The sequence below is a fragment of the Macaca fascicularis genome, chromosome 11 (genome assembly GCF_037993035.2).
Source record: "Macaca fascicularis isolate 582-1 chromosome 11, T2T-MFA8v1.1".
Lineage (NCBI taxonomy): Eukaryota > Metazoa > Chordata > Mammalia > Primates > Cercopithecidae > Macaca > Macaca fascicularis.
Window position 1 is genome coordinate 107,159,838 of NC_088385.1, and position 24,551 is coordinate 107,184,388.

The window sequence follows — 24,551 nt, forward strand, 5'->3', positions numbered from 1 at the left end:
ATCAAGGCTTTTCTACAGAAACTCCTATTTCTTCATTTTCTCCTTTAATCACCTACACTCCTGTCACTCCAGGTGTACCTCTTTTTTTTGAGACGGAGTCTCGCTCTGTCGCCCAGGCTGGAGTGCAGTGGCGCTATCTCGGCTCACTGCAAGCTCCGCCTCCCGGGTTTACGCCATTCTCCTGCCTCAGCCTCCCGAGTAGCTGGGACTACAGGCGCCCGCCACCTCGCCCGGCTAATTTTTTTGTATTTTTAGTAGAGACGGGGTTTCATTGTGTTAGCCAGGATGGTCTCGATCTCCTGACCTCGTGATCCGCCCGTCTCGGCCTCCCAAAGTGCTGGGATTACAGGCTTGAGCCACCGCGCCCGGCCTGGGTGTACCTCTTTTAATACAACACTTCATTATCTGAAGTACTCCATTATCTCCAGGCTCACAATGTGAATTAGTTAAGGGATTTTCCAATTTTTTGACATAACCTAAGGCAAGAAATACACTATACATAACAACTTAGTAAGTACACAAACAAAAAAAAAGGCCCAAAATTTCATGAAGCAGTATTTTAATAGTCTGATATGTTCTATTTCGGTCTTTTAAAACAGTGATTGGCCAGGAGCAGTAGCTCACGCCTGTAGTCTCAGCACTTTGGAAGGCTGAGGTAGGTGGATCACCTGAGGTTGGCAGTTCAAGACCAGCCTGTCCAACACGGTAAAACCTCGTCTCCACTAAAAATACCAAAAATTAGCCAGATGTGGTGGCAGGCGCCTGTAATCCCAGCTACTTGGGAGGCTGAGGCAGGAGAATCACTTGAGCTTGGGAAGCGGAGGTTGCAGTCAGCTGAGATCACGCCACCACACTCCAGCCTAGGCGAAAGGGTGAAACTCTGTCTCAAAAAATAAAATAGTGATCATAACTAAAATGATTTCACAAACCAAGGTATGAACTAAAGTTTAAAACAATAAATAAGTATAGGCCGGGCATCGTGGCTCACACCTGCAATCCCAGCAATTTGGGCGGCCAAAAAGCCAGGTGGATCACTTGAGCTCAGGAGTTCCAGGCAAGCCTGGGCAACATAGTGAGACCTCGTCTCTATAAAAAATTCTTAAGTTAGCTAGGCATGGTGGCACACGCCTGTAGCTACTTGGGAGGCTGAGGTAGGAAGATCGCTTAAGCCGGGGAGATTGAGGCTGCAGAGCTGTGATCCTGCCACTGCACTCCAGCCTTGGTGAGAAAGTGAGATCCTGTCTGAGAAAAAAAAAACAAACAGAAGTATAATACATCTTCACCAAGTGTTTATTTTAGAAATGAGGGTTGGCTTAACAACCACAAACCAACTAATGCAATTCACCACATTAAAAGTAAAATCCAGGTCGGGCGAGGTGGCTCACACCTGTAATCCCAGCACTTTGAGAGGCCAATGTGAGCAGATCACCTGAGGTCAGGAGTTTGAGACCAGCCTGGCCAACATGGTGAAACCCCATCTCTACTAAAAATACAAAAAAAAAAAAAAAATTAGCTGGATGTGGTGGTGCACACCTGTAATCCCAGCTACTCAGGAGGATGAGGCAGGAGAATCGCTTGAACCCAGCAGGTGGAGGTTGCAGTGAGCCAAGATTGTGCCACTGTACTCCAGCCTGGGTGACAGAATGAGACTCTGTCTCAAAAAAAAAATAAAAATAAAAAAAATAAGTAAAATCTAGCCAGACACAGTGGCTCATGCCTGTAATCCCAACACTTTGGGAAGCTGGCATGGGAGGATCGCTTGAGCCCAGAAATAGTGAGACCTCATCTGTACAAAAAATTAAGTTAGCTAAGCATAGTAGCAGGGGCCTGTAGTCCAAGTTACTCAGAAGGCTGAGGTAAGAGGGATCATCTGAGCCCAGGAGCTGGAGCTGGTGCCTAGATAACACCACCATACTCCAGCCTGGGCAACAGAGCAAGATCCTGTCTCCAAAAAAAAAAAAAAAAAAAAAGGTAAAATTATATCATGTTCTCAATAGAGCCCAAAAAAGCATTTTACAAAAGTCAACACCCATTCATGAAAAAATAACTCTCAACAAAACAGGAACAGAAGAGAACTTCCCCAAAACTCTAAAGGACATCTACAAAAACTCTACAGCTAAAATTACACGTAATGAGAAAAGACTAAAACTGCTTTTCCCCTATGACAGGGACAAGGCAAGGGTGTTTGCTCTCATCACTTATTTCCAACAATGTATTGAAGGTTCTAGCCAACACAATAAGGTAAGAAAAAAATATAAAAGGCATCTGGTTTTGAAAAGTAGTAAAATTATTTTTCCCAGACGACATGATCACCTGTGTAGAAAATCATACAGAATTACTAAAGACATTGCCAGAACTAAAAAATGAGTATAGCAATGTTGTAGGATATAAGGCCAATATAAAAATAAATCAGTTGAAGGGACAGAGGAGCCATATGAAAGAATTACCAATAGCGAAAGCTGAAAGAACCTGAGCAACGAAATAAATAAAACAGTACTGGATAATAACACAAACTATAAAATAAAAATACAGAAGTCTACACTAATACAAACACATAATTAAATAAATAAATAACTTGGAAAAAATAGAGAAATCTCCCTGGCAGAAAAGTTCCAAAAAATTTACATAGATATTCTAGCCTCAGGGAGATGGAGCATAACTCCTCATTCTTTTAGTGAGGGCTGCACATACTTCCTTCCAAAATGTTCAGTATGAAAAAGGGGAAACGAGTAACTTTACAGTGGAGAACCTGGCTAATGCTACATCAGCCAGGTTATCAAAGTCAGCATCAACAATAATAAGACACGTTGATAATATGTACCCTTGATTTGACATGAAACAGCTCTTAACTAACCTCTGTGGTCTTCTTGCCAAAAACCCCTAACACCAATCTAATCCTAAGAAAAAGAGTAGACATACACTAGTGACTTCAGAATTACCCGCAGAACTTTTTATTTTGAGGCAGTCTCGTTCTGTCGCCCCGGCTGGAGTGCAGTTGGGTGTGATCACAGCTCACTGCAGCCTTGAACTCCTGGGCTCAAGTGATCCTCCCAGGCCTCAACCTCTCCTCCCTCAACCTCGACCTCCTCAACATGCCCAGCACCACCATGCCCAGTTCATTTTTATTTTTTTTTTATAGAGATGGGGTCTTGCCATGTTGCCCAGGCTGGTCTCAAACTCCTGGGCTCAAGCAATCCTCCTGCTGTGGCCTCCCAAAGTGCTGGGATTACAGGCGTGAGCCACCACACCTGGCCTTTGGGGTGCTTTTTAAAACTACTCCATTTCAAGCCCATTCCGAGATTCTGGTGCTCTTGATATGGAGCAGGGTCTAGAAATCTCCATTTCTCCATTTTAGGAAGTTATCTGGGGGACTCATTTGTATGCATCAGATTTAAAATCATAGATTTATCATGGAGGAGATACAAAGAATGCCTTTTTTATACTACTGTTATCAATCCTGGACTGTATGTGTATTGATTTTAAAGAGCAACCAAAGATAGTTTGACACAGTTGAAATTTGCATTTCTCTTGGTCCTAGAAAAAATTAGTAATTTTATACAAATTTTTGAATTTTTTTTTAAAGGAAAACAGCAGACAAACCCCAATTGAAAGAAAACTATACAAAACACCTGGCCAGGTCTCCTCAAAACTTTCAAGGTTGGCTGGGCACGGTGGCTTATGTTCTCTACAAAAAGTAAAAAATTAGCCAGGCGTAGTGGCACATGCCTGTAGTCCCAGCTGCTCAGGAGGCTGAGGCGGGAGGACCGCTTAAGCCCAGGAGGTCGAGTCTCATTGAGTCATAATCACACTACTGCACTCCAGTCTGGAAGACTGAGTGAGACCATCTCAAAACAAAACAAAAGAACTCTCAAGGTCATCAAAAACAAGGAATGTCTGAGAAATGGGCACAACCAAGAGGAGCCTAAAAAGACATGACAACTAAATGTAATATATTTGGAATGGGACCATGGAACAGAAAAAGGACATTGGGTAAAAGAAATACTAAGGAAATCTGAACACAGTATGGCTAATAATATCTAATAATTATCAACATTAGTTAATTGTGACAAACCATACAAATGTAAAATGCTAATAAGAGAGACTGCATGTTGAGTATGAGAATTCTGTATTATCTTCACAACCTTTCTATAAATCTATAACTATTCTAAGATTAAACGCTTATTTTTTAAAAATCAGACTGATTATGGAAAGTTTATCCATTTTATGGTATGTAAATTTCACTCAACAAAAATTATAATAAAGAAATCAGCTGGTCGTGGTGGCTCATGCATATAACCCCAGCACTGTGGGAGGCCAAGGCGGGCAAATCACAAGGTCAAGAGTTCAAGACCAGCCTGGCCAACATGGTGAAACCCTGTCTTTACGAAAAATACAAAAATTAGCCGGGCATAGTGGCGCGCACCTGTAGTCCCAGCTACTCGGGAGGCTGAGGCAGGAGAACGGCTTGAACTCAGGAGGCAGAGGTTGCAGTGAGCCAAAATCATGCCACTGCACTCCAGCCTGGGCAACACAGCAAGACTCCGTCTCAAAAATAGAATTAAAAAAAAAAATCAATTATGTTTCTATATGTAGCAACAATCAGAAACTGAACATTTTAAAGTACCATTAACATTAGCATAAGAAATATGAAATTTTTAGGGATAAATTTGTCAAAAGGTGTGCAAGACTTAGAAACTGAAAACTACAAAATACTGTTTCAAGAAATTGAAGATCTAAATAAATGAAGAAATAAAACATATTAGTGGGTTAAACTCAATACTGTTCAAATGTCATCAAGTCTCTCAAAAAGACTTAGAGATTCAAGGCAACCCTAAGCAAAACCCAAGCAGGTTTCTTTTTTGAGAGAAATGACATACTGATTCTAAAATTTTTATGAAAATGCAGAAGACCTAGAATATCCAAAAAAAAACTCTGAAAAAGATGAACAAAGTTGGAAACATTATACTGCCAATTTCAAGACTTATCTAAAAGCTACAGTAATCAAGGCAGTCTAATAATAATGGGTGTAAATAAATAATAAATGCAACGAAATACAGAGTCCAGAAACAGACCCAAATTTACGGTTAGCTAATTTCCAACAAAGATGCAAAAACAAGTCAATGAAAATATTTTTAACCAACGGTACCAGAATGCTGTTATAGCCGTAGGCAAACAAACAAAACAAAACAAAACAAAAAAACCTTGACAGTTACCTCACCTCATAAACAAAAATTAACTCTAAATTATCACAGACCTAAATCTAAGAACTACAACTTTAAAACTTCTTAAAATATGGAAGAAAATGGCCGGGCGCGGTGGCTCACGACTGTAATCCCAGCATTTTGGGAGGCTGAGGCAGGCGGATCACAAGGTCAGGAGATCCCGACCATCCTGGCTAACATGGTGAAACCTCGTTTCTACTAAAAATACAAAAAAATTAGCCGGGCGTGGTGGCGGGCACCTGTAGTCCCAGTTACACGGGAGGCTGAGGCAGAAGAATGGCGTGAACCCGGGAGGCGGAGTTTGCAGTGAGCCAAGATTGCGCCATTGCCCTCCAGCCTGGGCGATAGAGCAACACTCCATCTCAGAAAAGGAGGAAGGAAGGAAGGGAGGGAGGGAAGAAGGAAGGAAGGAAGGGAGGGAGGGAGGGAAGGAGGTATGGGGTGGAGGGAGGGAGGGAAGGGGGAGGGGAAGGGAGGAGGGAAGGGGGGAAGGGAGGAAGGGAGGAAGGAAGGGAGGAAGGGAGGAGGGAAGGGAGGACGGCAGGGAGGAAAGGAGGGAGGGAGGGAGGAGGGAAGGGAGGAAGGGAGGGAGGGAGGAAGGAAGGAATATATAGAAGAAAATATTGGTGACCTTGAGTTTGGCACATTTAACACAACAAAAAAAGCACAAATCATAGGAGAAAAAATAGTCCATCAAAATTAAAACCTCTGCCCTTCGAAAGACACTGTATCTAGGGCAAACCACAGACTGGGAGAAAATATTTCCAAAGCTTTGAAAAACGACTTGTACCTACAATTTTTTTTTTTAATTCTTACAACTTGAAAATAAGACAATTCACTAATAAAATAGGCAAAAGGCCCAGGCGCGGTGGCTCACGCCTGTAACCCCAGCACTTTGGGAGGCCTAGGCGGACGGATCATCTGAGATAAGGAGTTTGAGACCAGCATGGCCAAAATGGCAAAACCTCATCTCTACTAAAAATACAAAAATTAGCTGAGTGTGGTGGCAGGCGCCTCTAATCCCAGCTACTCAGGAGGCTGAGGCAGAAGAATTCCTTGAACCTAGGAGGTGGAGGTTTCAGTGAGCCAAGATTGCACCACTGCACTCCAACCTGGGTGACAGAGCAAGATTCCATCTCAAAAAAGAAAAAAATAAAAAATAAAATAGGCAAAAGATTTAAAGGGACTCTGGAACCAAAGAAGACACAGATGGCAGACAGGCACTTGAAAAGATGCCCAACATTAGTCATCAGAAAAATGCAAATTAAAAACCATAGTAAGATACCACTACTTATCCATTAAAACAGCTAAAATTAAAAAGGCTAACCATACTGAGTATTGGTGAAGATATGGAGCAACTGGAACTCTCATATACGTATTTGTGAGAATGTAAAATAAACAAGTTGAAACTACTTTGGAAAGCTGTTTGGAATTTTTTTTAAGTGATACATATACCTAGCATATACCTAACCATTCTACTACTAGGAATTTACTTAAAAGGAATGAAAATCTTAGGTCCTTCGTATGAAAGCATAGCACATACAATTATGTAAAAGAGAGAGGAAGAGAGAGAGAGAGAGAGAGAAAGTCCTATGTCCTCATGAAGATTTATACATGAATGTTCATAATAGATTCATTTCTAATAGCTGACAAATGGACACAACCCAAATATTTATCAATAGGTAAATGGATAAATTGTGGCATATTCACAACTGAATACTCAGCAATAAGAAGGTATGCATATAACAAAATACATTAATTGCAAGATAATTATGCTGAGTGAAAGAAGCCAGGAAAAAAAATACACATTTATATAAAATTCTAGAAAATGCAAACTAGGCCTCGCACAGTGGCTCACGCCTGTAATCCCACCACTTTGGGAGGCCGAGGCGGGGGGCGGATCACGTGAGGTCGGGAGTTTGAGATTTCCTTATATTTGTTTTCTCCCAGTCTATGGTTTGCTCTGTAGTTACAGTGTCTTTCGAAGGACACACGTTTTAATTTTGATGGACTATTTTTTTCTCCTATGATTTGTGCATTTTTTGTTGTGTTAAACAATGTTAAAAAAATAATGAATTTAGCCAGCCATGGTGGTGCCTGCTTGTAATCCCAGATACTCAGGAGGCTAAGGTGGGATCACCTAAGCCCAGGAATTCCAGACCAGCCTGAGCAACATAGTGAGACACCATCTCAAATAATAAAATAAAATAAATGAACTTGTTAACTATTAATAAAATCTAAGGGAATAAAAACATATAAGGTATTAGAACCATAGCCTTTTGAAAACCACCCCATTGCATCTGCCATCCAATGAAGATACTAGAAGCAATTCTAAGCTTAAAAAAAAAAAAAGTAGAGACATAGGCAGTCCTCATACTACAAAGAATATCAAATAATTTAATCCAACCTCCTCATTTTATAGCAGAGAATGTCAAGCCTAGAGAGGGTAAGTCAAACGCTGAAGGTCTCATTAAAGTACAGCCCAGACTATAACTAAACCTGTACAATTTTAATTTAAGAGGTATTTTAGGATCAGTTACCATTCCATTATCATACTGATAAATTTTCAATTCAACCATATTTAAAAACTGAGCATTTACTAGGCATTGTAGCAATATATGGCAACTCTTACCCTCAAGGAGCTTTCAGTATAAATTTGTAAGACTTAGCATATATTCCAGGTATAAACATTTTCTTTTTCATAAATTCTGCCTTTGTAGCTCAAACTAATGGTGTGTCTGTGATCCAACAAAACTTTGTTTCCCAAAATAGGCAGTGAGCCAAAGCAGGCCCTTGAGTTGTAGTTTGCTCCCTGCTTTACACAAATCCCACATGCCCCACCCCTGCTGAAAACTCTTCAAGAACCCTTTTCTCTACCACATTTTAGATAAACCCCAAACTCCCCCAAAGCCCAAAAGCCCTTGCACCATCTCCCTTAGGATCCCTTGCCTTCTCTCCGTCTGTTCCTAGAGAAGGTCAAACTTTTCTCCCCTGAGAACAGTTGGACAAGAAGCTCCCTGTGCCTGGCATGCTTTTCACCCTCTCATCCTTCTCATCTCCTAGGTTTACCCTAACTCATCACCCCTTCAGAGCAGCTTCTCCCCTCTCTCCTCCCCTCTCATGCTCTGCTCGCTTCATCCGCTTTGATCTTCCTGGTCTATCAGAATTTGCAATTACTTGCCTTCTTACACGTTTGCTTCTCCCCAACTAGAAGATCAACTCCAGGAGAGCAGGGATCTTGTCCTCAGTCCCTAGCAGAGTGTCTGAGAGATTAAAGGTGTTGTACATTCAACAAATATTTACTGAGGACCTACTATGTGGCAGACACCAATCTGGGTGCTTGGGATGTATGAGAGAACAGACAGACAAAGATCTTTGCACTGCAGGGCTTACTACAGTCAGGGCAGACAGAGCCAAAAACAATAAATTAAAAAATATATATATATGGTATTTTAGAAGGAACTGATGTTGTGATGTATAGGGAAACTCTCTAACCATGTTTTTCCTCTGCTCACACAACAATAATCATCAACACAGAAAAATTCCGTGATCATGTGTGCGGAATTTTCTCCCCCACACACCAAACAGTGGACACCAGCTGCGTGCCCTGTAATTCAGTTCAGACACTGTCTATCTGGAGATGGTATCAGATCCCACATCGCACACGTTGAGGGCTCAGTCCCAAGACTGCCCACCGCCACCCCAGTCCTCACCCACTAAACCTGTTGCAAGTCTGGGCCTCCAGAACTTCTGACGGACAGGCTCTTTGAGTTTGATTAATGTCAAGGCATAAATTTTTTTAAAATAAAACCTACAATATTAATGGAACAAGAATCAAAGTATGCTCCCAATGGTTTAAATGGTTAAAAAAAAAAGGGTTTTTTTTTTTTTTTTTTTAATGCATTCTCAATTTACACAGAGTTTGTTTGACTTGGTTATTTTTGTAATTATGCGTGTAATGAAAAAAAATCAATCTCATATAACCGGTTTTTCCAAATAAACATTTAAAAAATGAAAGAATGCAGACGGGCAGCCTGTGAGCTATCTGCCCACAGACACTATTTGGCCCACACAGTGTTTTTAAAAATCTTAATTTGTTGTTAACCTTTAAAATAGGATAGGCATTGTAGCTCATGCCTGTACCCCCAACACTTTGGAAGGCAGAAGACAGAAAGACTGCTTGAAGCCAGGAGTTCAAGATCAGCCTGGGAATCATAGCAAGACCCCATCTCTACAAGAATTTTTTTTTTTTAATTAGCCAGGCATGGTGGTGCATGCTTGTAGATTTAGCTACTTGGGAGGCTGAGGCAGGAGGATCACTTAAGCCAAGAAGTTTGAGGCTGCATTTAAGTGTGCACTATGATCACGCCCTACACTCCAGTCTGGGAGAGAGAGAGAGACCTTGTCTCTCAAATAAAGAAAGAAAGAAATAAAAACCATTAAAAATGGGTAGACCTAGGCAGGGCACAGTGGCTCATGCCTGTAATCCCAGCACTGAGGGAGGCTGAGGCAAGGAGGACTGCTTGACACCAGGAGTTTGAGACCAGCCTGGGCAACACAGAGATCCTGTCTCTACAAAATATTAAAAAAAAAAAAAAAAAAAAATTAGCTGGGCATGGTGGCTCACACCTGTAATCACAGCACTCTGGGAGGCTCAGGATGGATCACGAGGTCAGGAGTTCGAGACCAGCCTGACCAACATGGTGAAACCCCGTCTCTACTAAAAATAAAAAAAAAAAAAAAATTAGCTGGGCATGGTGGAACGCGCCTGTAATCCCAGCTACTCAAGGAGGCTGAGGCAGGAGAATCACTTGAACCCAGGAGGCAGAGGTTGCAGTGAGCCGAGATCACTCCACTGTACTCCAGCCTGGGAAACAGAGTGAGACTCCGTCTCAAAAAATAATAATAAAAATTAGCTGGGCATGGTGGCCCATACCTGTAGTCCTAGCCACTTGGAAGGCTGAGGCAGAAGGATTGTTTGATCCCAGGAGTTAAAAGTTGAAATGAGTTATCATCACACCACTATACTCCCACCTGCGTGACAGAGTGAGACCCTGCCTAAATATATATATATATATATACACACACACACACACATATACACACATAAAGGTCCATATATATACATGAGTAGACCTTACATTAAAATCTGGGCATTGAGGCTGGGCACAGTGGCTCACTCCTGTAATCCCAGCACTTTGGGAGGCCAAGATGGGTGGATCACCTGAGGTCAGGAGTTCGAGATAAGCCTGGCCAATATGGTGAAACCCCGTCTCTACTAAAAATACAAAAAATTAGCCAGACATGGTGGTGCACGCCTGTAATCTCAGCTACTCAGGGAGGCTGAGGAAGGAGAATCGCTAGAACGTGGGAAGCAGAGGCCGCAGTGAGCCAAGATTGCACCACTGCACTCCAGCGTGGGTGACAGAGTGAGACTCCATCTCAAAAAAAAAAAAGAAAATCTGGGCATCAGGCTGGGTATGGTGGCTAACGCCTACAATCCCAACACTTTGGGAGGCCCAAGGCAGGATTAGCTGAAGGCAAGAGTTCGAGACCACTCTGGGAAACATAGGGAGACCCCCATCTCTAGAAAAAATAAAACATTAGCTGAGCATGGTGGCGTACCTGTGGTCTCAACTACTCCGGAGGATAAGGCAGGAGGATCACTTACACCTGGGAGGTCAAGGCTGCAGTGAGTTGTGATCACGCCATAGCACTCCAGCATGGGCAACAGAGTGAGTGGTAACAGAGTGAGGGGGGCAGGGCAGAAAATCTGGGCATCTAGATTTTATTGAAATACCAGAAGATCTGACACAACTAGACATATATCCTTCATAGCAAAAACTGAGTGCCTACTATTTGCCAGTCACTCATTAGGCTCTTGGGAAATTTAAACAAATAATAAATAGTTAAAAAAAAAAAAAAGAAATAGTTACTGTTTTCAAGAACTTCACATTTTATTATTAGAAGCAAGTGTACACATAAATCATTGCAATATGTTATGATCTTACTATGTGCTAGGTACTATGTGATAGATCATACAATAAAAATGGCAACAGGATAAAATGGAGTCACAAGGAAAAGGGTGATGATCAATTATGTTAATAGTAAAGTAGGTGTCCAGGTGCAGTGGCTCATGCCTGTAATCCCAACACTTTGGGAGGCTGAGGTGAGAGGATCACTTGAGCCCAGGAGTTCGAGAACAGCCAGGGCAAAGGAGTAAGGCACTCTATCTATTAAAATAAAGAAAATAGTAAAGAAGACTTTGGGAAGGCTTCATAAAAGTAGGCAGCACTCAAGCTATGTTTTTAACAGTAAGTTTTTGCCAAGTGAGTAAGGCAGAGAGAAGGACATTTCAGGCAGAGGCAGCAGCAGCATGTTCAAGATTATAGGGTCACACACAGTAGGCACAGACATAAGATAAGGCATCAGGTAGTTTGGAAAGAAACAATATTCCTTGAGAAGCCAACTGAAGCCAGATCATGAAGGACTCTTGTTTTCCACGCCAAGAAATATGGGTTTTAACCTATACATCAATGTTGTTCCCACAGTGCCCCTAAGAAGACTGCTCACAGTTCAACCCAGGTGAGACAAGAAAAAAAAGAATATGCCAGAAGAACTACCACCACCCACCGTCCAATTACTGATTCAACTAGAGGAGCTCTACTTTTGTCTACTTTACGTAGTAAAGTTCTATTTTAAAATCTCTTTGGGCACAAAAATTCTACTGTTACAAACACAAATTTTTATTAAAAAAAAAAAAGCTTAAACAGGAGCCATTAAAAGATTTTTAGCAAGAAATTAAATGTTAAGATTAGCATTTTGGAAACATCTTTCTCTTAACAGCGCCAAGGATGGAATACAGAAGTATGAGACCCAAAGGACATGAAAATACTTAGTGTTTAGTTGCAACAACTGATGCAATAAACAATTAATAAAATCTGGTGATGAAAGATATTCAAATCTTACTGACATCTACTTTATCCAAGCAACTTGCTATGTCCTAGGTTCAGGATAAAGAGGATAAGTTCAATAGTTATTTCAATATAATCGTGACTGATTAAAATAGGAAGGTAAAGAAGAAAAAGGAATTAATCTTGGTAGATGACTTGAATAATTCAACACATGGATAGCTGTGGTTAAAACTTGGAATACACTTCACCTTGAATAAGTTAAGCATAAACCAGGTTAAAAAAAAAAAAAGATATGTTTTAAGGAGGTATAATCTAGAAAAAACAAAGGGCTACAGTTGTGATTATACTTCATGAGCAAGTGTCTCAGAGGATTTGCTAGAGGTATACACAAAATCAGAACCATCCCTGAAAGCCATTTTAAACAGTAAAAGACTTTAACTATTAATATATTAAAGTGAATCTCAAAGGTTTCTACCTGAAGTTAAAGCTTGGCGCCTTTCCCTTGGCAATTCTGTTTGAGATCCAGATTCCAAAAGGAAAGCATGGAATCAATGCAGACAAGAACGTAAAACAATATTTAGGTCACTAGGCCTATACAATTGCTAGTTAGCATACATCCAACACATCCAACAAGTTTATCAATTGTCCATTACTCTTAGGTAAGTGTGTAATAAGTTGCACAATTCTACTTGTGGCATTTAATTAACAATTCATCACAAGACTTTTGGAAGTTCAAAGTATTTATGTGGATAAATTTCCCAAGAATTAGAAGTATTCAGAGATATGAGTTTCTAGGTTTTTCACCGAGTCCTAAATTGAAAGAAATTCAGCACCATTTCCAAGAACTTGGTTTTATAATGTAACTGCTATCCCTGATAATGAAATTTTTAAAAGGAGAGGAGAGGGTAGAAGAGAATGGGGTAAAACCCTTAAACTCTTCAAAAATGAATCCTGGCAGAGCATGCTGGTGCATACCTGTAATCCTGGCACTTTGGGAGGCCTAGGTGGGAGGACTGCTTGAGCCCAGGAGTTCTGAGACCAGCCTGGGCAACATAGTGAGACTTCATTTCTATAAAAACTTAAAAACTCAGCCAGGCATGGGGTGCGTGCCGATAGTCCCAGCTACTCTGGTGGCTGAGGCAGGAGGATCACTGGGGCCCCGGAGTTTGAGGTTACAATGAACAGTGACTGCACTACTGCACCCTAGCCTGGGCAACAGAGCAACACCTTATCCCCCCACCACTCCAATCGCTTCAAAAAAGAAAAAAAAAAAAAAGAATCCCATTTGCACTGCTGTTTGTGAGACTTATTTCAATCTCTTTGATAAAGATTATAACTAACATTAAATACACAAAATAAATTCTTAAATCCCTCAATGATGAATGAGAGAATTATTCAAAACAGCCTCTTTATCAAAAGAACCTTGTACCTCACTAATTACATTAGACTAAGAAGCCTTACCCATTCATTTAAAAGTAGATCAAATGCTAACTACTATTTCCAAATAGCTGGCAGGAAGTTACAAAACTCTCTTGCAACATCAGGAAGAGATGGTTATAACTTTAAGTATGTTGCCAAACCTTATCTGTTAGAAAAGACATTGACTACAGGGTGAGACTCTGTCTCAAAAAAAAAGAAAGAAGACACTCAGAGAGGAATTACATGAGCCTCTAGCTACACAGTAAAGAAAATGAAATAGCTATCTGACTAAAACAGTAAGAAAATATTCTCAAAGTATCTTTATGCCGGGCATATTAAGTGCTTGCATTTATAGAATGGAAAAAAAAAAAAAGGATGGGGAATAGAAGTATTACCTGAGGGCAGGAAATTCAGAAAAAGGTCCCTATTCCTGGTGAAAGCAAGCAGTCAGTTGCCAGGGTTTCTTAGACTCCTCTGGTACTCATTTGGGTGATTATGCAATTCACAGCACACCAATCTCCACCACAGCCAGCAGGGAACGCTGCAGGGAATGGGTACACAGGGGACACAGAAGGGAGCAAGTTTAAGGGAAGGAAGAGGAAAGGAATGATGATAAAAAAAAAAATTTAGCTGTGGTGCACTTTGGAAAAAAAATACAGTTGCATTTCACACTGGATTAACTAAAGGCACACTGCCTAAATTCTAAGATGAATTAACCATTCAGGATTTTCTTCATTTTCTCTATCACTGTTATTACTACTACCCAATTACATTCATATTATCTTTTTAATTTTATATTAAACTGTCAATTAACAAAAATGAGATACTATGTCGCAGAAGTTATACAAAGGCTGAACTGTATAATTTACATTATATGAAATGAATTAAGACAAGCAATCTACAAAGCAAGCAATCTACACATACAGATTATCAAATTGGTTTAAGTACCAAAAGCCCCACTTTTAATTGTAATTCTCATTTCACTGAGAATACTGAGGCATAAAGCTACCCATAAAAAACAATCCACAAACCAAAGAGATATCCAGCAATAGGCCATATCTATATACTCAAAAATAAATTGGAAAATTATAGTATTCGTGGGGGGAAAAAAGCTTTTAATCTAAATTTTCTGGATAAGAGTCAACTAGTTAAACCTGCCAAAAATGTGTTCAGGGCAACCAATTTATGTTCTATGTATTCTATGGAGGCCAAAGTAGTACAAATTTATTTCTCCGGTCGGTTAAAAATGTTTTGGAACAACTACTATGTACTGCAGTCCTGTGGCAGATGCTAAAGATACAATGGTGAACAAGACAAGCAAAGTCCCTGGCTTCTAAAACATTATCAGGGCGATTCTGCCCTTCAAGAGATGACTATCCACACAATTAACAAAAAACAAAGCATTTGTTTTAATAAAACAAACAGGATATGCTTTAAGACCTAATGGAGTTTTAAAATGGAGGAGGCCAATGATTAGCCTCATTAAAGCTGCCCATGGAGAACGTACTACTAAAATAAAGCTGAGGGATGAAGGCCTATTATGAAGAGATGCAGACAATTTGGTTGCAGGAATAAGACAACAAAAGATGGGTAGAAAAAAAGGAGAAAATTGTAATATTGGAAAATAAAATTACAGCCAAATTTGGAGGACCTAAAAAATTACCCTTAACTTCTCTGGATATTTGCCTTAAATATTTCCTTTGTATACATGCCCTAGTTCAGGAAAACAGATTTAATAACTATTTTATTACTCTCAAGCTGTCATTTATGTCCTTTTTCTTTTTTTTTTTTTTTTTTTCTTGAGACAGAGTCTAACTCTGTTGCGCAGGCTGGAGTGCAGTGTGGCATGATCTCAGTTCACTGAGGCCTCCACTGTTCAAGTGACTCTCCTGCCTCAGCCTCCTGAGTATCTGGGATCACAGGCATGCGCCACCACACCCAGCTAATTGTTTTGTGTTTTTAGCAGAGACGGGGTTTCACCATGTTGGCCAGGCTGGTCTTGAACTCCTGACCTCAAGTGATGCGCCCGCCTCGGCCTCCCAAAGTGCTAGGATTACAGGTGTGAACCACCGCACCTGGCCTTATTTCACTTCTTTACAAGCTTTTCTGACATTCAGACCACCTCTGTTTCACTGTGTCTCTTTCTGTTAAGGTTGCATAGCGTTTTGCTTGTGACTCTCATAAGACTCATTATCTATTCTGAATTCTATTTATTCAGCCATCTACAAGACTGTTTCCAGAAGACATTCCTACATCTTAATTTTATTTGTATATTTTACAGAACCTTCCTTAAGTACTGGTAGAAATGAATAATCTACCAACAGGAATAATAAAAAAATAAGATAAATCTTACATTTTATGGGTGCCCCTCTTTATAGTGCATTTTAGTTATATATAAAGTTGCAGCACAGCAAAAGTAACAAGTTGGGCTGGGCGCAGTGGCTCACGCCTGTAATCCCAGCACTTTGGGAGGCCAAGGCAGGCGGATCACTTGAGGTCAGGAGTTCGAGACCAACCTAGCCAACATGGTGAAACCGTCTCTACTAAAAACAAACAAAAATTAGCTGGGCACGGTGGCAGGCACCTGTAATCCCAGCTACCTGGGAGGCTGAGGCAGGAGAATCACTTGAACCCAGGAGGTGGAGGCTGCAGTGAGCTGAGATCGTGCCATTGCACTCCAGCCTGGGCGACAAGAAAGAAACTCCATCTTAAAAAAATACATACATACATATATATATAGTTTTTGCCAAACCTTAAAATCACTGAATTTTCTGGTATCGTGAAGTTTATTCCCAAATACTCATCCCTAACAACAAAAGTACACACAAAAGATTTACAAATAGTGGCTCATGCCTGTAATCCCAGCACTTTGGGAGGCCAAAGTGGGTGGATTGTTTGAGCTCAAGAGTTTGAGACTAGCCTGGGCAACATGGCAAAATTACATCTCTATCAAAAGTACAATAATTCACCAGGCATGGTCGTGCCCACCTGTGGTCCCCACTACTCAAGAGGCTGAAGTGGGAGGATTGCTAGAGCATGGGAAGTCGAGGCTGCAGTGAGCTATAATCACGCCACTGCACTCCAGTCTGGGTGACAGAGCAAGACCCTGCCTCAAAAAATAAATAAATAAATAAATAAATAATTTAAACTTTTAAAAAATGTATTTTTTAAATGTATTAAAAATTTTTTTTAAAGATTTACAAATAGACAACAGTAAAGGAAAACAACATTTGATGCTATACTGGCAGTGGTAAAAAGAAGCCAGACCTCTTTCTTAGTAGTATTTCTGGGTAGAAAAAGAGTAAATACGGCCGGGCACGGTGGCTCAAGCCTTTAATCCCAGCACTTTGGGAGGCCGAGACGGGTGGATCACGAGGTCAGGAGATCGAGACCATCCTGGCTAACACGGTGAAACACCATCTCTACTAAAAAATACAAAAAAACTAGCCGGGCGAGATGGCGGGCGCCTGTAGTCCCAGTTACTCAGGAGGCTGAGGCAAGAGAATGGAGTAAACCCGGGAGGTGGAGCTTGCAGTGAGCTGAGATCCGGCCACTGCACTCCAGCCTGGGCAACAGAGCGAGACTCTGTCTCAAAAAAAAAAAAAAAAAAAGAAAAAGAGTAAATATGCATAAAGTTCAAATTCAACCTAGTTGATGACTAATATGGAAATTCAAAGTTTATACACAACATTCATCTTGGCTGGGAATAATCTTAAAATAAGTCAATCAACTGTCAATCAAACTACTAGTGAATATAATGTCGGAAAAACCAAACAAATTATATCCTGAATCATACTGGCTTCAATTTTATTTGAACAACTTGATTTTAATATAACTACTCGATTTTCACTTATGAAAATAACCAAAAGCCTTTTACTTGTAACTTACATTCAAACTAAACTCCAGCCACTAATACCCACTGCTTTGTTTTTTTTTTTGAGGTGGAGTCTCACTCTGTTGCCCAGACTGGAGTCCAGTGGCACAATCTCGGCTCACTGCAACCTCCACCTCCTGGGCTCAAGCGATTCTCCTTCCTCAGCCTCTTGAGTAGCTGGGACTACAGGCATGCGCCACCATGCCCGGCTAATTTTTTGTATTTTTAAGTAGAGACAGGGCTTCACCATATTGGCCAGGCTGGTCTCGAACTCCTGACCTCAGGTGATCTGCCCGCCTTGGCCTCCCAAAGTGCTGGGATTACAGGCGTGAACCACCGCGCCCAGCCATACCCACTGTTAAATACCAATATTTAATTTTAACAAATTATTCATCCTAAGCATACAATATGCAGAATTTAAAACACATATTAAATAACAGATCGACTTATTTAAAAAGTGTTTAAACTGCAATACTAAGGCAAAGTGTAATATTGCAAAAAAGGAAGATTATTCAAAAAAAAGAAAAATTATGTTTCCCTGCAAGTGTCTGAATATGGTTTATTTGTCCCCACCAAAATTCATGTTGAAATCTGATCCCCAATGTGACAGTGTTGGGAGGTGGCGCCTAGTGGGAAGTGCTTGGGTCACGGGGGCAGATTCTTCATAAATGGCTTGGTATTGTTCTTGCAGTAATAAGCTCTCACAGCAAATAAAGTAGTTCCCACGTGAGTAGGTTGTTATAAAGCCAGGACATCCCTCAGGTTCTCCCCTCTTTAAGTGTCTGCTTCCCCTTACCTTCTCCACTATGTTGTCATGCAGCATAAAAGCCCTATCTGGAAGCCAGCCCCATGCTCTTGAACTTCTCAGCCAGTAGAACCATGAGCTAAATAAACCTCTTGTCTTTATACATAAACTTTTTTGGCCGGGCGTAGTGACTCACGCCTGTAATCCCAGGACTTTGGGAGGCCAACGCGGGTGGATCACTTGAGGCCAAGAGTTTGAGACCAGCCTAGCCAACATGGTGAAACCCCATCTCTACTAAAAATACAAAAATTAGTCAGGCATGGCGGCACATTACTGTAATCCCAGCTACTCAGGAGGCTGAGGCATAAGAATTGCTTAAGCCTGAAAGGTCGAGGTTACAGTGAGCTGAGACTGTGCCACTGTTCTCCAGCCTTAGCAACAAAGACTGTCCCAAAAATAAATAAATAGGTCGGGCGCAGTGGCTCACGCCTGTAATCCCAACACTTTGGGAGGCTGAGGCTGGCGGATCACAAGGTCAGGAGATCGAGACCATCCTGGCTAACACGGTGAAACCCTGTCTCTACTAAAAATACAAAACTTTAGCCAGGCGTGGTGGTGGGTGCGTGTAGTCCCAGTTACTCGGGAGGCTGAGGCAGGAGAATGGCATGAACCCAGGAGGCGGAGCTTGCAGTGAGCTGAGATCATGCCACTGCACTCCAGCCCGGGCGACAGAGCGAGACTCTGTCTCAAAAAAATAAATAAAACCTCTCTTTTAAAATAAATTACCCAGCCTCAGGTAATCTTTCATAGCAACACAGAATGGCCTGAGACATCCCCCAACTTTCAAGAAATGCTGAGTCAAAATGTTATGTTCCTCTAACTTCAAAGGACTGCAGAGTCAAATGATTCTCAAGTCATAAAAGAATCTCCTAAGGGATACTGCAGCAGAATGGTAAAACAAGAGTGGTGTGGAGAGCTGGGTAAAAACAAAAGCAATAAAGTAGTTAAGGTGGGGTGGGGGTGAGTAGGAAATACCCTAATAGGTAGCATAGAAAAATCAAATGAAAAGGGTACTGGATCAGTGACTTTACCATTCAACACTATCTGTGAGACCTTGGACAAGTCACAAATGTCAATGTTTTAATAATTTCCTTCTCTGAGATAGGAACAAATACCTTCTGATTCCAGGATTCTTGCATGCTAATATTGCAACATCTCCTAGACCAAGCACCCAAGAAGAATCAGTATCCAGTTTTAGTTAGAAATTAATATGAAGAGAAAGACACCTGCTGTATACAGCAGTCCTCCCTTACCTAACATTTTCCTTTCCATGGTCTCAGTTACTTGTGGTACAGTACGATAGTTTGAGGAAGAGAGATCACATTCACATAACTTTTATTATAATATACAGACACTGTTATAATTGTTCCATATTAGTTTTTGTTAATCTCTTACCGTGACTAATTTATAAGTTAAACTTTACCAGAGGGATGTACATAAAGAAAAAAACACAACATACATATAGTTCAGTACTATCTGCAGTTTCAGGCATCCACTGGGGGTCTTGAAATGTGTTGCCCATGGAGGAGGACTACTGTAGTACATGCACTTAAAAGGAAAAAAAAAAACCCCAATACCAAAAAATCCACCCCTGAAAATTCAACACACAATTCACTTCTCAGTAATTATTTATTGCATAAGCCAAAGGATAGCCACAAACATACTTCCATTGTTGTCAGACTAAAACATATGTAGTCTAAATTAGATCACAAATAAAAAGGAAGACATCTCCAATTAAATATCTAACATTTGGGCAGGCACAGTGGCTCAGGTCTGTAATCCCAGCACTTTGGGAAGCTGAGGCAGGTGGATCACTTGAGGTCAGGAGTTTGAGACTAGCCTGGCCAACATGGTAAAACCCCATCTCTACTAAAAATACAAAACAAAACAAAAAATTAGCCAGACATGGTGACGGGTGCCTATAATCCCAGCCACTCGGGAGGCTGAGGCAGGAGAATCACTTGAACCAGGGAGGCAGGGTTTGCAGTGAGCTGAGATTGCGCCACTGCACTCCAGCCTGGGTGACAGAACAAGACTCTGTCTCAAAAAAAAAAAACCAAAAAAAAAAAAACAAAACTAACTTTCATCCAAATTAACATATCCAAAACAAACCCCTGATCTTCGCCCACAAAACCTGCTCCTCCTGCAGTCTTTTCCAATTTTCCAATTTAGTTAATAGCAATTCCACCTTTTCCGTTGCTTATGTTGCTTATGTCAAAAACTCTGGATGGTCACCCATTACTGCTCTCTTCTCTATCAATCCACATCTTATCTGTCAGTCAATCCTGCCTCTATCTTCAAAATACATCTAGAACCTGACTATCTTAACAACTCCACTGCATCTGCCTTCATTCAATCCAATTTCTCTCTCACCTGAATAGTTAACGTCTCTTAATTGAGTTCCTGCTTCTGCCCTTGTGCTCCTATTATTTAATTCCCACATGGCTGCCAGAGTGATCCTTGGCTCAAGGCATTCCAGTGGCTTCCAATCTCAGAGTAAAAGTCAAAGTCACTATGAGGTCGCACATGATTTGGCTCGTGTTTTCTCTTTGATCGCATCTTCCTCTTCTCACTTTACTCTCTCCACCTATATTGGTGGCCTCCATATGTTTTTAAAATATCAAACAAGTTCCCAGCTCTGGACCCTTTGCATTTGTTCCCACCATCTCTCTCAGGTCTCTTTTCAAATATTGCTTTCTTTTTTTTTTTTTTTTTTTTAAGACAGGGTCTCACTCTGCAGGCTGGAGTGTAGTGGTGTTATCACAGTTCACTGCAACCTCTGCCTCCTGGGCTCAAGCAATCCTCCTATCTCAGCCTCTTTAGTAGCTGAGACTACATGTGCGCACCATCACGCTCGGCTAATTTCGGGTTTTTTTTAGTAGAGACAGGATTTCGCCATGTTGGCCAGGCTGGTCTCAAACTCCTAGCCTGAAGTGATCTGCCCACCTCAGCCTCCCAAAGTGCTGGGATTACAGGTGTGAGCCACCACACCCGGCCTCAAATATTAGTTTGTTAATTAAGTCTTCCCAATCACTGGATTTAAAATTGCAAACTCCATGCCCAATTTATTGTACTTCTCATTAACACACTGATATACTGTACTATGTATTTCACCTACTTATGTACTTACTATCTGTTTCTGATTAAAATGTAAACTCCACAAGGGCAGGAATCTTTGCCTAGTGTGTGAAGTGCTACATCCCCAGCAGTATGGTACAATAGCGGGTACAAGGCAGGCACTCTTTAAATTATTTTAAATAAGCAACTAGTATATACAGTGTCAAAATCCACATTATTAGAGATTACTTAAAAATGAATACTGTCAGCTGGGCACGGTGGCTCATGCCTGTAATCCCAGCACTTTGGGAGGCCAAGGTGGGTGGATCACAAGGTCAGGAGTTTGAGGCCAGCCTGGCCAACATCGTGAAACCCCATCTCTATTAAAAATACAAAAATTAGCTGGGTGTGGTCGTGCCTGCCTGTAATCCCAGTTACTCAGGAGGCTGAGGCAGGAGTATTGCTTGAATCTAGGAAGTGGAGGTTGCAGTGAGCTAAGATTGCTCCATTGCATTCCAGCCTGGGAAATAGCGAGACTCTGTCTCAAAAAAACAAAACAAACAAACAAAAACAACACTTCAAACCTACCCAAGTAAACTGATAATCCAAAAACCAATATTTAAATCAGTTTTTTTCCCAGTTGCAAAATCTCACAAATTTCATACGGCAACAGTTTATTTTTTATTTTTTTCTTCCTTTTTCACATCACCCGCAATGCCAGACAAGTAGTCCAATTTAGAAACAGGTTACAGTTAGTGATCCTACTCATGCTTCTTATATTAGAATAGGAATCACTGAAGCTTCCCACAAACTGAAGCCATGTCTTACTCATCTTTGTATCTCTAATGCCCACTGTGTGGGCATAAATATATATATGTGCACACATATAATATATATGTTGAGCACACATATATGTGCTCAAAAACTTGAAATACATAAATTCTCAAAAATTATTTACCGAGCTTTACCATAAAAGTATATGATACAAATAGCCTATCAATAATGATGTGAAGTTAGCATTTGAAAAAATAATGTCTGGCAGACTAAATAAGCTACACTGCATTTCCTTTTAGGAACGGTCAATACTGGAAAGATTTTAGACCTAGTAGTATTGATCTCCAATTATATGCACCTTAACTTTTCTTCAGCAACTCACTTCTATGGCCGTATCAGATGGCTTTTCTTTTCTTTTCTTTTTTTTTGAGATGAGTTTCGCTCTTGTTGCCCAGACTGGAGTGCAGTGGAATGATCTTGGCTCACCACAACCTCTGCCTCCCGGGTTCAAGCAATTCTCCTGCCTCAGCCTCCCGAATAGCTGGGATTACAGGCATGTGCCACCACGCCCGGCTAATTTTGTATTTTTAGTAGAGACAGGGTTTCACCGTGTTGGTCAGACTGGTCTTGAACTCGCGACCTCAGGTGATCCGTCAGCCTCGGCCTCCCAAAGTGGTGGGATTATAGGTGTAAGCCACGGCGCCCAGCCTCTGATAGCTTTTCCTAAACCAGATCTACTTCACTTCTAAAATCTTAAACTTCAATGTGGCAGTTTCAGACAAAATCTCCAATCCTTCCAATTATCTCATTATTTTACTCCATTACTCTTCCACCTAGATAGCATTCCCAGTCCTTTGATAGTTCTTTCCTTTTCTCTCCAGGCTATCAGCTGCTGCCCTGTCCTCCCCTTCCTCATATAGCCTCAATCTAGTAGCCTATCCCATCAACATAAAGTGAGGCACTCTAATCCTTCTCATCACTTTGCCATTCAGACACAAAATCCTGTACGTGTTTAACCCTTCCGACTGTCCATAATGAATTTTTTTTTTCTTTTTCTTTTTTTTTTTTTGAGACTGGGTTATGAGACTGGCTAATTTTTGTATTTTGGGTAGAGACAGAGTTTCATCATGTTTCCCAGACTGATCTCAAACTGCTGGGCTCAAGTGATACGCCTGAGTTGGCCTCCCAAAGTGATTGGATTACAAGGCATGAGCCACCACACCTGGCCCCATTTTCTACTTAAGTTACTCAAAGTCCATTTGTAGACTCCGTATTTCCACCCCAGATATTGCTCCTAAACCCTAGACTTCAAAAATGAAACTGCTTTTATGAGCATATCCCTCTTACCTTTATTAGTAGTCACTCCTCACCCCCAGGATGAAGTTCAATTTCCTTAACGTAGCAAATGAGGCCTTTGGAAATCTAATTTAGTGCAGTGCCTATTACAGATGACAAATGGAGCAACAAGCCTAACTCAAAATAGCTCTCTCCATTACCATATTTTTGCTGTACAACCCTTTGCCATTGCTAATTGAACCATGGATAGACAAAATTGGGTTACAAAGGCTCTCCCTCAGGATTCTGAAACCTGACAGGAGAGATCAGAGACTGGGAATTATGGAAGATAGGCCAGCACTCTAAAGCTGTAGCTCCCAACCAGGAGTAATTTTGCCTCCCATGGGACATTTGGCAATGTCTGGAGACATTAAACATCCTACACAGCACAGAACAACCTTCACAACAAAGAACTATCTAGTTCAAAATGTCAATGGTGCCGAGATTAAAAAACCCTACTGATGGCCGGGCGCGGTGGCTCAAGCCTGTAATCCCAGCACTTTGGGAGGCCGAGACGGGCAGATCACGAGGTCAGGAGATCGAGACCATCCTGGCTAACACGGCGAAACCCCGTCTCTACTAAAAAATACAAAAAAAAAAAAAAAAAACTAGCCGGGCAAGGTGGCGGGCGCCTGTAGTCCCAGTTACTCGGGAGGCTGAGGCAGGAGAATGGCGTAAACCCGGGAGGCGGAGCTTGCAGTGAGCTGAGATCAGGCCACTGCACTCCAGCCCGGACGACAGAGCAAGACTCCGTCTCAAAAAAAAAAAAAAAAAAAAAAAAAAAAACCCTACTGCTACTTTAAGAGGAAGGTCCAAGAACTCTTCCAAAGAGATTCCAGGAGCTGGCCGGTTCCTGTTCTTTCCTTAATTTGGTTGTTCAGATATTCTTCTGCTTTCTGTTACATTTCCCTTTTTACTTAAATAGATTGGGTTTCTGATGTTTGCAGGCAAAACAACTTTACCAGCACAGAACCCTAGCTCAATCATATGACACACACCTGTACACTTTAAACTGGTTTCTCAATCTCGGAACTACTGACATTTGGGCAAATAATTCTTTGTTGTGGGGGAATATGCTGTGCAATGTAGAATGTCTAGCAGCATCCCTGGACTCTATTCACTAGATGGCAGTAGTACTATCCTCCCCTCCA

General features: G+C 41.1%; 1 protein-coding gene across 2 annotated transcripts in view; it reads right to left on the reverse strand.

Moving 5' to 3' along the window:
- BLTP3B (bridge-like lipid transfer protein family member 3B) overlaps positions 1 to 24,551 on the reverse strand; it is a 112,818-nt gene that overhangs the window by 84,096 nt on the left and 4,171 nt on the right. The window contains exon 2 of one of the 2 annotated variants that reach the window (XM_005571976.5): positions 13,951 to 14,096. The exons of the other annotated variant lie outside the window; for it this stretch is intronic. The gene's annotated coding sequence lies outside the window, so the exon portion shown is untranslated. The remainder of the gene's footprint in view (positions 1 to 13,950; positions 14,097 to 24,551) is intronic. 2 annotated transcript variants of the gene reach the window in all.